Source organism: Dasypus novemcinctus, chromosome 8, assembly GCF_030445035.2.
Source record: "Dasypus novemcinctus isolate mDasNov1 chromosome 8, mDasNov1.1.hap2, whole genome shotgun sequence".
Taxonomy (NCBI): Eukaryota; Metazoa; Chordata; class Mammalia; order Cingulata; family Dasypodidae; genus Dasypus; species Dasypus novemcinctus.
The window spans coordinates 59,779,269-59,793,994 of NC_080680.1; the positions used below are offsets into that span (position 1 = coordinate 59,779,269).

Consider the following 14,726-nt stretch of genomic DNA (forward strand, 5'->3'; position numbering starts at 1 on the left):
TACATTTAGGTCTTTGACCCATTTTGAGTTAATTTTTCATATATGGTGTGAGGTAGGGGTCCAACTTTATTCTTTTGGTTGTGCTATACAGTTGTCCCAGCACCATTTGTTGTAAGACTATTCTGGGAAGTGAATGTGGCTCAAGCTATTAGACTCTTGGCTACCAATTGGGAGGTTCTGGGTTCAGTTCACCAGGCCTCCTGGTGAAGGTGAGCTGGCCTGCATGGAGATCTGGCCTGCATGGAGAGTTGACACAACAAGATGATGCAATGAAAAAGAGACACAGAGTAAAGACAATGAGAGACACAACAAACCAGGGAGGTGAGGAGGTTCAAGGGATTGAATGCCTCTTTCCCATGTTGGAAGGTCCCAGTGCCTCCTAAAGAGAAGACGAGAAGAGAAGACAAGCAGACACAGGAGAACACACAGTGAATGGACCCAGAGAGCAGACAGCAAGTTTAAGCAGCAAGGAGGGGGAATAAAAATAAATCTTAAAAAAAAAAAGACTATTATTTCCCCATTGAATGATCTTGGCACCTGTGTCAAAATCAATTGATCATAGATACATGGGTTTATATCAGGCTTCTCAATTATATCTCATTGATCTATATGGCTAACCTTATGCCATTATCACAGTATTGATTAATGTTGCTTTGTAGAATGTTTTTAAATCAAGAAGTGTGAATTTTCCAATTTTTTTCTTCTTTTTCAAGATTATTTTTCTGTTTGAATTTTAGGATCAACTTGTGAATTTCTACAAAGAAACCAGGTGATATTCTGATAAGGATTGTGCTGAACCTGTAGATCAATTTGGGGAGTACTACCTTCTTCACAATATTTTTGCTTTCTGACCCACGTACATGGGATATCTTTCCATTTATTAAGATATTTGATTTCTCTCAATGATGTTTTATAGTTTTCAAAGTACAAAACATCTTTTCTTTAATTTATGCCTAAGTGTTTTATTCTTTTTGATGCTATTGAAAATGGAATTATTTTCTTAATTTCATTTTTGAATTGTTTATTGCAGGTGTATAGAAATACAGTTTGATTTTTGTATCTTGATCTTGTATCCCACAACCTTTCTGAACTCATTTATTAATTCAAGTAGTTTTTGTTAAATTCCCTAGGATTCTCTCTATCTAAGACGAAGTCATCTGAATAATCATAATTTTACTTCTTATTTTCCTTTCCAATCTGGATGCCTTTTTTTTTCATTTTCATGCCTAATTGCCCTGGGTAGAGCCTCCTATAAATTGTCAAATAAAAGGGATGAGAGCAGACATCCTAATTATGTCCCTGATCTTAGGTCAAAAGCAATCCAGTCGGGGAAGTGGATTTGGCCCAGTGGATAGGGCGTCCGTCTACCACACGGGAGGTCTGCGGTTCAAACTCCGAGTTTCCTTGACCCATGTGGAGCTGGCCCATGCGCAGTGCTGATGCGCGCAAGGAGTGCCGTGCCACGCAGGGGTGTCCCCCACATAGGGGAGCCCCACGCGCAAGGAGTGCACCCCTAAGGAGAGCCACCCAGCGCGAAAGAAAGTGCAGCCTGCCCAGAAATGGCACGGCACACACAGAGAGCTGACACCACAAGATGATGCAACAAAAAGAAACACAGATTCCCGGTGCCACTGACAAGGATAGAAGTGGTCACAGAAGAACACACAGAGAATAGACACAGAGAACAGACAACTGGGGTGGGGTGGGGGGGCGGGAAGGGGAGAGAAATAAATAAAATAAATCTTTAAAAAAAAAAAAAGCAGTCCAGTCTTTCACCATTAATTATGATGTTAGCTATGAGTTTTTCATAGATGCCCTTTTTCAGGTAAAGGAAGTTCCTTTCTGTCCCTAGGTTGTTGAGTGTTTTTTATCATGAAAGGGTGTTAGATTTTTTCAAATTTTTTTTGTTAAATTTCTCCCCCCGCACTGCTGTTTTATTGCTGTCTGTGTCCATTTGTTGTGTGATCTTCTGTGTCTGTTTCTTTTTTTATCTTCCCTTCTCATTTTTCTTCTCTCAGTGTCACCAGGATTTCATCCTGGGCACTTCCAATGTGGGAAAGAGATACCCTGCCACTGTGCCACCTCAGTTCTTGGTTTCTGTCGCATCTCTCCTTGACTCTCCCCTGCATCTCTCTTGCTGGTGCATCATCTTGCTGCATGGCTTGCCATGCAGGCCTGGCTTGCTGTACAGGACACACCTTTACCAGGAGACCCCAGGGATCAAACCTGGCTCCTCCCATATGGTAGATGGAAGCCCAATCACTTGAGCCACATCCACTTTCCAGAAGTATTTTTTTTCCATCTATTGAGGTGATCATGTGGATTTGTTTTTTATTGTATTGATATGTTGTATTATATTAATGGATTTTTGGATGATAACCTTGAACACCTGGGATAACCTCACTAAGTCATGGTGTGTAATTATTTTTATATGATGCTAGATTCAGCTTGCTAGTATTTTTTTCAGGATTTTTGCATTGATATTCATAAGAGTTATTGACTTGTAGTTTTCTTTTTGTGTAATTTCTTTGTCTGGTTTTGGTATCAGAAGAATCCTTCTTAGAATGATTTGGGAAGTATTCTCTTCTATTTTTTGGAAGAATTTGTAAAGAATTATTATTAACTCTTCTTTAAATGTTTGGTAGAATTTATCCATGAAGCCATCTGATTATTTCTTTAAATTAGATTTCTGTAGTGGAATTACTGGCACAAAGATATAAATAATTCCAAATATGCTCTTGGGCATATTTCTAAATTGCTTTTCTGAGAGGGGTTATCAATTCATACTTCCACTACTAATGCATGAGCTAGCACATAATTTACTCATATTAGGTGCTCACTAAATATATGTTGAATTAAACATATATTGAGGATTGGTTTTTCCCAACCCTGAAAAACAACATTCACTAGTATATCAATCAAATAATTGTTTTCAATCCTAGGAATCAACTATAAATTTTTCCAAATTTTGTATTAAAGATTATATCTCTTGATTTTTTTGTGGTATTAAAATTGTATGGTATTTCTATCTTGATTTCAGCATAATCTCAACTACACTGAAACTTAAATTATTTAGTTCCAGCATATTTTAGAGTTCAGTGAATAATAACAGTGGCCTACATCTGCCTAATGATTTTACACTTTAGAGAGACTTTTTATCTTTCTTATGAAGGAAGTATAGGAAGCATCTACCTCATATGCTAAATGTGAATCAGAGCACCAGTTAGTTCAGTTTGTTCTGTTGTTACCATTAACAAAATATAGCTTTCATAATTATGAATATTAATATAAAATACTTGGCAGATTCTTGTATCACTCTTATATAAAAGAGATTTCATATTTTCATCACAATACTTCATGACAATTCTGGATGTATTTCCCATATTGATGAATTTTAGTACATATTTTTCTTAATTTTTAAAAAATATTTATTTATTTATCCCTACCTGCCTTGTTGTCTGCTCTCTGTGTCCATTTGCTGCACAGTCTTTTGTGTCCTTCTGTGTCTGCTTATCTTCTCTTTAGGCGGCACTGGAAACTGATCCTGGAACCCAGAGTGGGAGAGAGGTGCTCAATCTCTTGCATCACCTTAGCTCTCTGGTTGGCTGTGTCTCTTATTGTCACTCCTGTGTTGCTTTTTGTTGCATCATCTTGCTGTGCCAGCTCTCTGCTCAGGCCAGCTTGCCTCATGGGCCAGTACTCCTACATGGGCCAGCACTCCATGTGGGCCAGTTTACTGTGTGGGCCAGCTTGCCTATACCTGGAGGCCCCAGGAAGCAAATCCTGGACCTCCCATGTGGTAGACAAGAGCCCAATTGCTTGAGCTGCATCTGCTTTCCTAGTATTTAATTTTATTTTTCAAAAAGATTTATTTATTTATCCCCTTCCCCTCCCCACACCCTGCTATTTTTGCTGTCTGTGCCTATTTGCTGTGTGATCTTTGGTATCTATTTCTCTTTTTGTCTTCGCTTCTCATTTTTACTCATCTAGGATTCACCAGGATTCGATCCTGGGGACGTCTGATGTGGAGAGGTTCTTTATCAATTGCACCACCTCAGTTTCTGGTCTCTGCTGTGCTTCATCTTGACTCTCCCCTTTGTCTCTCTTTTGTTGGGTCATCATCTTGCTGTGTGACTCACTTGTGTGGGCAGTGCCTCAGTGCTCAGGCATGCTTCCTTTTCTTCTTTTCATCAGGAGGCCCCGGGGATTGAACCCAGGTCCTCCCATGTGGTAGGCGGAAGCCGTAAAACTTGAGCCACATCCACTTCCCCCTAGTATTTAATTTTAATATTGATTGTATACTAAGAATTTGCTGACCAACTGGGGCACTTGAAATAAACATAAAATGTGGACCTTAATTGTAGAATGTAACCAATCTGAGTTGAGTGTCTTGCCTATTAACCTTGGAGCTCTTGTTCTCCTCTTGATGCACTTTCTTGGCAGAGTCAGGCAAATCTTCAAAAAATGCTTTGGGACTTTTTACCTATTGTTCACTTAAGCTCAAGGTCCATTCTAAATCTGCCAGATCCAGTGTTTTTCTTCTCTCAATCTTGTTTCTTTTAATACCAGAAAAAAACAACTCATAATAATGTAAGACATATTTCATACAGTTTGAGTCCAGTGGAGTTTTAGAAAACCAATTACAAATATTCTTTAATCACTCTGGTTGCAAATGATTATTTACTTAAAATGGTGTTTCAGGCACTAGTCATTATAAGTCTTGCTTCATTACATTTGAACATCTGATTTTTCTTCTCTTTTATTGCCTTTCACTTTGGTGGTTGTTTATAGCTCTGCTGGGCTCACTTGTTTCTTTATTTAAGAGTTCACTGGGTTTGTGTCTGATTTTATCTTTAGTGTCACCACCTTCCCACCACTTGCTGGTTGATTTAATATTCACAATGGCATTATCTCCGACTCTTCTTGTGAGTGAATTCACATCCAACTTGGAGGAAGACACTGCACGAATTATACACCAAACATTGTCATTCTGACTGGCAGAAAAGGTTACATTTTGGTTTAATTTTTTTCTTGTGACTGGTTCCTCACTTCTCTTATCCTCTTTCCATGTGTAGTTTTATTTTTTAAAGTCCCCTAGGTTTCATAGTAATTTCCTAAACAGTTTTCTCCCCTAAACTTTATTGTACTTCAAATTTAGATACTGAGGGTAAACTGATTTAACATTTATTTTTAAGCATAGCTATTTATTCCTGAAACCTGTGACTGCCTTCTGAAATTCACTAAGAAGTTTACTGGGGACTTGGGTTTGAATGCTTGCATCACAGGAAGGTTCCAAGCTCATAACAGATGTGCTTATAGTGTGTGTACTTTCCACTTCTTAAATAGTTTTGTTTGGAAGTAAGAAAAATTAACTCCTTAAGTAATGGGAGTTTATTGCAAAGATATGGGAATATCTCAAAGAAACCCAGAACAGCTGGCCTGCCCAGGGACTGAAGACAGAACCTGGAAAGCCACTGGTCACTCAGGCAGACAGAACCACTCTACCCCTCTCTGTTCTGCTTCTCTCTGGGCATCTTCAGGTCAGCTGCCTCTGCTTCTCTGGGTACATTGTGGAAAGGTCTACCCTATAGCTCCTGAATCTACTCCACTTCAATCCTATTTTTAGATATCATTAGATTGGCCCAGTATGGATCAAGTTTTCATCCCTGGTCTAGTTACTTGTGACCAGGAAACCACATCCTCCAGTGGGAATGGCATAGGGGGTGGTTCTCAATAAAAAGATGTCACATAAGCTAGGCAGACACTTTTGTGCTTTGTGTTTAGTGTACTGTATAGGTGCTATTTCTAGAATTACAGTAAGTAACCATTTAACAAACAATAAGCTATATCTGGTCTCCTTCAGAAATGTGTATAAGGTTGAGGCTTCATCAGTATGATGGTGTTTGCTCTCTTAATTGTCTTCGTCTGTCATGTTCACACTTATCCACATGGTCTTTTGGGCCCATCCTTTTATTCATTTATATTCCCTTTCCAGATATAAGGGAAATCATAAATCATTAGCAAATTCTTCTTGTTCATACATTCTTGGCTAGAGATGAGTAGAAGAAATAGAACTGCCCTAGTGAGATTCAGTTTCATGCTCTTCAAAGTTGATGTGGGTATTATGCCTCCAATAAGCGTTCTTAATGTTCTCAATAATACCAGCTGCTGTGATTTTCTTACTAACGTGGTCTTTAGTGAATTGCACTCTCTGGCTTGTTACAACACATCTGTGTGACAATGGGAAAATTTCCATAATCATGAAATTGGGTTTGAATTTTGAGATAATGTCTCTGAAGATACATCTATTTAGAATCTGGTGATACCAAGGTCTATGCTTCAATGTAATATGTTGATGTAACAATGTTTTATATTCATTACTTATTTATTGAGATCTTAACATGAACATAGCACCATATGGGCTAAAAAGAAAGAAAACTGTTCTACAGGTAGTTTATGAATTTAAAATAGGTGGTATTATGGTAAGAGTTTAGAGGAAAAAGGACATGATATAAACTAAGTCATGAAGGTCAAAATAGGAGAGTTTTAAAGAGGAGGGGGATGCTACTATAAAGGGAAGGGGCCATGGATATATCAATTAAAGGGGACCTAAGAAAATGCATAGAGTAATTAATTTTAAACAATTTTAGTTGATATCCTTTTGCTATCCACTTTCCTCTGCTTTGTCCATTCTTGTATTTAAACTCCTGTTTAACATTTATGAAACACCAATTACTTACTCTTTTCATCGATTTTGCACTTGTATTCATGGGGGTAGGGTCAAAAAATAACCTTACCCCCGTGATTTGCAGGACCTCAGGACAAGAGTACAAATGAGACCCACATACCACTTGTCTAAGTATTTAAAATAATACTCAACCTTTAAATTTTTTAAGCTAACATTTAAAATTATTTATTTAAAATACATTCAAAATGCATTGAAATCTTATTATAATTTTTATACAAATAAAACTATTCTTAATTTTAGCTTTTAAAGTCCTTTTAGTTGACAATGTAGTCATATCATGTATGTAGTCACCATTCACATATGTAACATCGAAACTAAATAGTACACAAATATGAGCAATAGAATTTTTAATTTTACAAAGCTTTCCTCAACAGCCACGTGCAACTGTTGTAAATACTGTGCGGTAAGCCTGTGATTAACTCCAGAACTCTCCAGAACCAGGAAATGTAATCCAAAGGGAAGCCAGGGTTTGGATGCTTCACTCTAATAAGAAAGGATAATTCCTTATGCACGACTCTATAGAACTCATGCTATCTGAGAAGAAGGTTTTGAGGGGTCAGTTAATTTGCCTTTTCACCTGTCAACTACCTTGCCCTATCGCCCATGCTCTGAAGCATTGCCCATCTCTGAAGTCATGGCCTTTGGATGCAGCTACCTTTTGTTTCAAAGACTAGGGAAAGGGATGTGGAGAAGTGTGTGTCTGGGGGCTGAATGGCATTCATCCCAAGAGGGAATACTGAGGATTTCAGACTGTGCAGAATCAATGCTGAGAGCTAGATCCCAGGTGACAGAAGCGTCCCTGGGCTCATTGATCCTGGGGTCATTAATATATTTGTGTGCATGTGTCTCTTTAGAGAGACCCTTCTTAAGCCTGAAGCATGGGGCTAAGTGCAAGGACCCCTCTTGTTGAAGCCTAAGGGCAGTGCTACGAAGAGAAGAAGCAGAGAAAGTTAGGCTCTATAGCTTTAGGAGATGAGACTAGCTTTCACCTGCCCTGCTAGAACATAAACTCAAGGACAGCAGCAATTTCTCTGTGCATTATGCCCTGCTATATCCCAAGCATAGAATAGTGTATGCCTGGTGCATAGTAGACACTTAATAACATTTGTTGAATGAATACATTGCTGCATGAATGACTTTTTTTTTTTTTTTAATGTTCCTAGCATCCAAGATTATGCCTAGTTTAACCACACCCACATTCCAACTGTGTGACGCCTTTAACAAATATAGGGCCATATTAGAATGACCCCTTGCTCCTAGTTCTGTGACTGCCAGCAAGACATTTTTGGCTCAGTCTTCATAGTTGTGCTTTATTTTCACAGCAGATTTAGACTTCTGTTTTGCATCACTTTATATATTTCAAAAGATTCCTTCTTTATTTTAAGTTTGAGGTGACACACTGAAGAAAGGCCCTGTGACAGTTATCATTGGAACCTGGTTAAGAAATGGGTAAAGATAAAGAGATAAGCTTTGCAAAACCCTTTGGTGGATTAACTACTTTTTGCACATATGTTATCCATACTGCACTTTGCATACAGTGGAATATCTTCTTGGAAAGACAAGGCCCGGAAGCCCTAGACAAAAACTGGGAAGTCTGTGAAGTTGTCTTTCGTATGGGCTCCTTTCTGCTTCCCTTGCCTTCACAGAACTTCTCCAGCCCAATGCCTTCCAGCTGCTTTCTTCTGCAGATGCTTCCCCCTTCCCCACACTGAGGCCTAAAATCCATAGACCATGCTGTACTCTAAAATCCCAAGAACAATTTGAGTAACGTTAAGTAACAGTGCTCAACATTCATCCTGCTCTGTAAGGATCAGGCAGCTCCAGACACGTGTCCACGCCTACACAGGCAGAGCACCCAAACCCTCTCGGACAAAACGGGGTAAATCAGACTGCTTCCTGGCACTTTTACTGAAACTCTCAGGAAAAAGCCATGTTCTATTCTCCCTGGGATTCCTAGCGATAGGCACAGTACATCTAGAGCTGCCCTTAGCCATCTTTCCTGTCGTGTGGGGAGTGGGCCTGAGAATGAAATCAACCCAGGGGGAAGCATATGGAGAATGGTGACGAATTCCTGATAATATAATTTGAACCCCTAGAGCAACTGTGACTGAAATTAAGTTGATTCCTTGAAATTCTCAGTTATGTGAACCTATAAATAACCATTTAATCTGAGTTGCATTTCTTTATTCACATAAAAGCATTCCTAATGCAGTTCCTTAAATTCACTTCACTATTGAGATTTTGACCCATTTCTAGTTGCCTGCCTTACATCTCAGAGGAAATCCCATTGGAATCTCATCTCTTTCTTCTATAGTTCTCCTGTTTCTCTTCCTATTTCTAGGAATATCCCATGGGTTATACAGCCTCATATCTTAGTTTCTTTCTACAACCACTTGTCAAATTCCATAAATTCTACCACTGAGACAACTCATGGATCCATGCACATCAACTGATCCTTCCTCCCTTGAATTTTGTTCATTCTGCATACTTCAGTCAGTCCTGAAGTAGGAGGGGGAATTTGAGCATCCTCTCTCTACTGTGCCTCAGCCCAAAGGAAGAAGGATGTGTGTAATTCTCTAAATAACCTCTTATAGCTTTCCCACAACAGAGTAGGAGTGGCTGCTCTGATAAGTTATAGGACTATCTTTGAGGACAAATTTTATTTGTGGACCAAATGACTGTCTAACTTCCACCCTCTCTTTCTTACTCTGGGTCTACAGGCTATGGGCTCTCTCCTGAGTTTTGTGTCTTCTATTTGTCAGCTCATTTGAGTAGTGTCTGCCTCTTTGAGGAAGGTGCCTGCCTACGGCATGCTTTCCATTCCTCAGTCTCCACCTGTATCTAGAGGACAAGTCAGCTGTAACTGCTTGGTGCATCTGGCCATCTTGGAGTCAGTGGGTAGGAATTGAAGTCTCATGTAGGCTTGAAATTAAAAAATGGGTTTTTCAGTAAAGAGCTTGGCAAAAAACTACAACATGAAGGTAAGAGGCTGTTGAGTATTTGCTGGCAGCTATTAAAAAGTACTATTTGTTTCCTTAGGAGAAGCCAGACTTTCAGAAGTAAGAGGAGCTAATTGTAAGATTCAGGTCACAAACCTATAACATCTCCCATCCTTGAAACCTCTGTGATTTTTATCACTTATAGAAGAAACTCTAAGCTTATTTGTGGGTTATTATGTATCACCACAAGCTACTTCCCTGGTCATATCTCCCACTCCCTCCTCTATGAGTGAGCTCTTCTTCAGCTACAGTGGGGTACTTTGGGTTCCTTATTATGCCAAACACTGCTAGTCTACTGTGGCTCTGCTACTCCACTTCACTCTACCTGCACTTCTCTTTTTTCTCCACCCCATCTGTAGCAGTTTGGTGTTATTTATGAATTCCAAAAATAGATATTAGATTATGTTTATAAACTGGTCTGTTCCTCTGGGTGTACTAGATTGTATTAACTTCAGAGGTTTCACTTTTACTTGATTAATTTATGATTAGCGTTTTGATTGGGCCATGTCAGTAGGATGTTGGCTCCCCGCCCTCTCACAGAGAAAACAACATGGCAGAGGAGAAAGTTGGAGTTTTAATGCTGGAGCTCCGGAAAGTAAATACTCAGAGAAGTGGGTAGATGAGGAAAGAGAGAAGGCTCCATTAGGCACGGCAGAGGCCCTGGGAAGAGAGATGAGCCATTCGCCTGATCCTGTAAATGTGGATCCTTATTGCCCACTTCAAAGCTTGAAACATAGGTTGTACCTTGTGTTATATTTAGGGATTTCTCTCTAGCTTCAACAAGAATGTAAAGACTTTGAGGTCAGGAAACACATCTAATTCATATTTTTACTATTTCATTTCTTCTCAGAAAATGTTTGGAGAAGGAATAAAGTAAAATTCCCAGACCCTGGCCAGGTGAGCCTAGGAATAAAGAGATAGACCTGTTTATGTAAACATAGTAATTCCTAGGGCTTACCTGGCACTAGCCTGGTCTCTTTACTTCAAGGAAGATACTCATTTTTATACCATCAGTTCTGCTATTGCCCTTTCCATCAACCCTTCATACTCTTTCAAGTGGGCAAAAGAAACACTTAAAAAGTTCTGGAGCAGGGGAGGGAAAGATTCCGTCTTTATCCCTGGACTTTGTTCAGGCTGCTTCTGGTTCATTTCACTACTTCACAATCTTTTAGCATTCCTGCCTGCCTGCCCCCCCCTGCTTTGGCTTCTGCAGCTTGACTCCTCCGTGCAGCCCAGTCCTTTGATTGATGCCCTGCTTTCAGCCCCGACTCTCCCCACACTACCCCGTGCCTTCAAGTTTCACAATACACAGCCTTGTAAGAGGCACCCTTTCCCCATGCCCCACATGTCCCTAAGGGGTCATTCAGGCCTTATGCCACTCTTAGCTGGCCCCTACCCGAAAGAGAAAAATATCCGTCCAGACCCTCCATTCCAATTGTGGAGCCTCAGCTCACTGAGAAGTCACGTTCCAACCTGGTTAGTCACTGCAGTTGGATTTTATGAGTAGGGTGGAGACATCGGTTTCATCTTGCAGTGCTGGTGTAAGATGGGTTAACTTTATTAAACATGTTGGCCTGTTGTAACTATGTATGACTCCTTACAAACCTTCGGTTTGCCAAGTCAAATTGAGTCATTCATCTGGAGGACAGCTGAAGGGGTTAATTAAAAACAGCTGCATCTAACTGTGCTGGTGTCTACTTCCTTCTTCGAGGGCATAGGAAAGAAAGAATCCAAAAATATAAATCCTTTCCTGGAGAGGGGAGTTCTTGAGAAGCCAAGGTAAGTGTGAGGATAGCCTGCATGCTCTGATAATTAGAAAAGAATCAGACTGAGTAAATAAAAGAGAGCTATAATTAAGTATAAAATTTATTCTAATTAGGCATTAAACAAGAAGAATACATTGAAAAGAAAGCAGAACATAGCATATTTAGTTGTATAAAGTATGAGCAGTATATTTTTCCAATTTAAAAATAGTCCCCTTTTCTTCTTTATATAATTTGGTGCTGCTTATTTTATCTATATTTTAAAATTAAATTTGAAAAAACAGACCATGAATTAACTCCAAAGCTTAAAATTATGGACTTTGTTTCATTGTACTTTTCTGTATAAAGCAAACTGTACAGTTCTCTAATTAGGAAACAGTGAATTCACTAATTGTATAACTATATGCCATCATATCAGAGTATAAATTTGTATTGCCTTGAATTTTGTTTTTCATCCACAAAGTGTAAGTTCCTTGTACCATACAATCTGTATCTGTTTTTTCTGTACAGCATCCTTTTAGCTTGATCTCTCTGCTGCTTGCTCATGGAAGCCAAGTCAAGCTGCTCGTTTCTGATGTGGCCCCTGACCATGCCATATAGAGATACCTGACCAAGTTTAACCCACTTACAGGCTTCTAGGTGTCCCATGAATTCCTGGCAGTTGGTTCGAGGAGGCACTCTGTCTAACCAAAGCAGGTGATGCTTCTATTAGATTTTGGACTAGAGAAAAAGGAGCAAATTGTCCACTTTGGTGTAAGAGAAGACTGGAACATTCACACAGAGACCTCGTGGTTGAGGGAAACCAAGAGAATTGAGTGTATCTAGAGTTGCATTGATTTTTTACAACCTTCTGAACAGTAACCCACTTTAAGAGTTTCTAAAGAAATCCCTGTTTCTTGCAACCAAGACAGTCTCCTAGTTTCTTGCTAGTGTGTGGTTCATAGACCAGCGGTGTTGGCATCACCTGGAGCTTGATGTCCTGCTTTCAGTTCCCACTCTTACTGAATTAGAATCTACATTTCAAGCAAGATCTTCAGTAATTTATATACACATTGAAGTTTGAGAAGCTCCACTCTAGTGTAACCAGTACGACAGATTTCTGGTTATTCCTCAACATCTATTCTTCCATTCCATAATAGTAGAACCTCTGCGGTCACATCGGTGAGCTCCCAGCCTCACAGCTCCCTACCGCCCTTCAGGCTGGGTGTAGTCATGTGATGAAATTCTGGCCAATGGGATGTTTACAGGAGTGATAAGGGCCACCTCCAAGTTTTTCCTTTAAGATCACTGGGTCGGCACTATTTCCTTCCCTCTGTCTGTGAGATGGGGAGAACTGAGACAAGCACCTTGGACCCATAAGTGGAAATCACAAGTGGAAGGTGTCAGAGACATCTACTCTGTCCTTTTACTTGAGAGAGAAACAAACATCTTTCTTGTTCAATCCCTGTGGTTCAGGGTATCTTAGGTAAACAGCTGAACATGTAACTTTAATAGATGAATAATAGCAGAGCTAGATGAGCAATTGGACAATCTCTTTAAAATTTAATGTTTAACTCATTACTAGTGCTGGGAGTAACACTTGAATCTGTCTCCTTGTGTTGCCTTAATTGAAATGGCCATGAAATGATTAAAAGGCAAGGTCTTAGTGGGGGTAGAAATGTGGTGCAGAAATTAGCCATAGAATAATTTTTTAAAAATTAATGGGCAAAAGTTATATACTCTAATACTCACCCAGAGGTTCTTCCTTTTCCTGCAAAAACCTAGGATCATCAATAAACTTCAACCAATCCAGATTAGTTGAGTTTTCAGGACATCAGAGGAGACTGGTTTTATAGAATACACAATACACATTACAGGAAAGCCTTACCTCCTGCACTGACATAAATCCCCTACTTTGCAAATTAGAAAAGAAATTAAGGCAAATGTTTTAAATTGCTAAAATTCATTTTTAAAAAAATGAACTTTTAGTAATGTTAGACTTCTCATTAACCCATGGATCCGCTGTGTTACAAGGAAATAACCAAATCCATCTGGGATTTGGAGCATTTCGAGATGCAGAATTATTAAAGTACTTAGAACCAGGATGACAAAACAAAAACTTCTACTAAACCTAGGATGGAGACATTTTCTTAATCATTCTTAACTAAAAGTGTTCTTAATGTCTTAGTGTAGAGGTGTAAGAGGTGAAACACCAGGTACAAGCTCTAATTATTATAATGCTAATTGTGCTTTTTGGTGTCTGTATGTTTACAGTTAAGGTCACTGTTGAGAATAGGCAGACCCTTTAAATAGCACCCCTTACTGAATGGGGCCTAAGCAAGTCTCTGTCCTGTTGGCTTAGGACACATAATTCACTTGTCTACACTGGCAAAGACAAACAAAGCTGGGAATGAGATGATAACAGAAAAGAAAATGATAGCCGTAATTTACCCCACTCCTGGATTCTTTCCGAGGCCCACTTCTCAGCTGAGCACCCCCTCAAACACCTTAACCCTCCAAGCAACACCCAGCTTCATTTCTGCAGTCCAGTCTCTGCTGTGTCATTTTCCACTTTAACATTTCTCATTCTTTCTCCTTGATAAGGTTTCTTTAATGGTACACTACCTTTCATGGAGAAAATAACTCATCTTTCTCACTCTAGATAAGGTGATTTTTTAAAACTTTTTCTGGGTTCACAGGTATTCAGATGAGATATGTTTATGGCAAAATAGAGTGAATGTATTTTTAATTCTTATTGTCCAATACCTTTATCTAAAATCCGACTCAGTCATTTATTGCCTTTATCTCTAATTTAAGGGCAATTTTTATCCTGTCTTTGGAACAATAACAACCAACCCCTGTATCATAACTTCACAGGTGATAAAATGCTTTTCCCATATCTTCCCTTTGAATCTTCAAATCGCCCTAACTCTTTCACAGTTGTATAACTTGAGTCCTCTGACAGGTAATTTGTACAGGACAAAAAGCTAGACACTCAAACAGATGTGGTTTTGTCACAATCCTAAGCTTTTTCCATTACCTTGCTTAGTCATGATTGTGATTTTTACCGTTATTGCTACCATCATTACAATAGATACCAGTTACTGAACCCTTACTATGTTCCTGAGTAATAGGGTTAATTACAGCATCACATAACCCTTACAACAGCCCTTGTGATTCTTTATCAGTTAGAAAGCTTTCAATTCTGGGTAGCACAAAACCCAATTAACAGTAACT

General features: G+C 39.2%; 1 long non-coding RNA gene across 1 annotated transcript in view; it reads left to right on the top strand.

Moving 5' to 3' along the window:
• Positions 1-5,000, top strand: part of LOC111765830 (uncharacterized) — a 68,781-nt gene extending 63,781 nt beyond the window's left edge. The window contains exons 7-8 of the long non-coding RNA XR_002798057.2: positions 738-769; positions 4,858-5,000. This is a non-coding gene — a long non-coding RNA (uncharacterized lncRNA). The remainder of the gene's footprint in view (positions 1-737; positions 770-4,857) is intronic.
• The last annotated feature ends 9,726 nt before the right edge of the window (positions 5,001-14,726 follow it).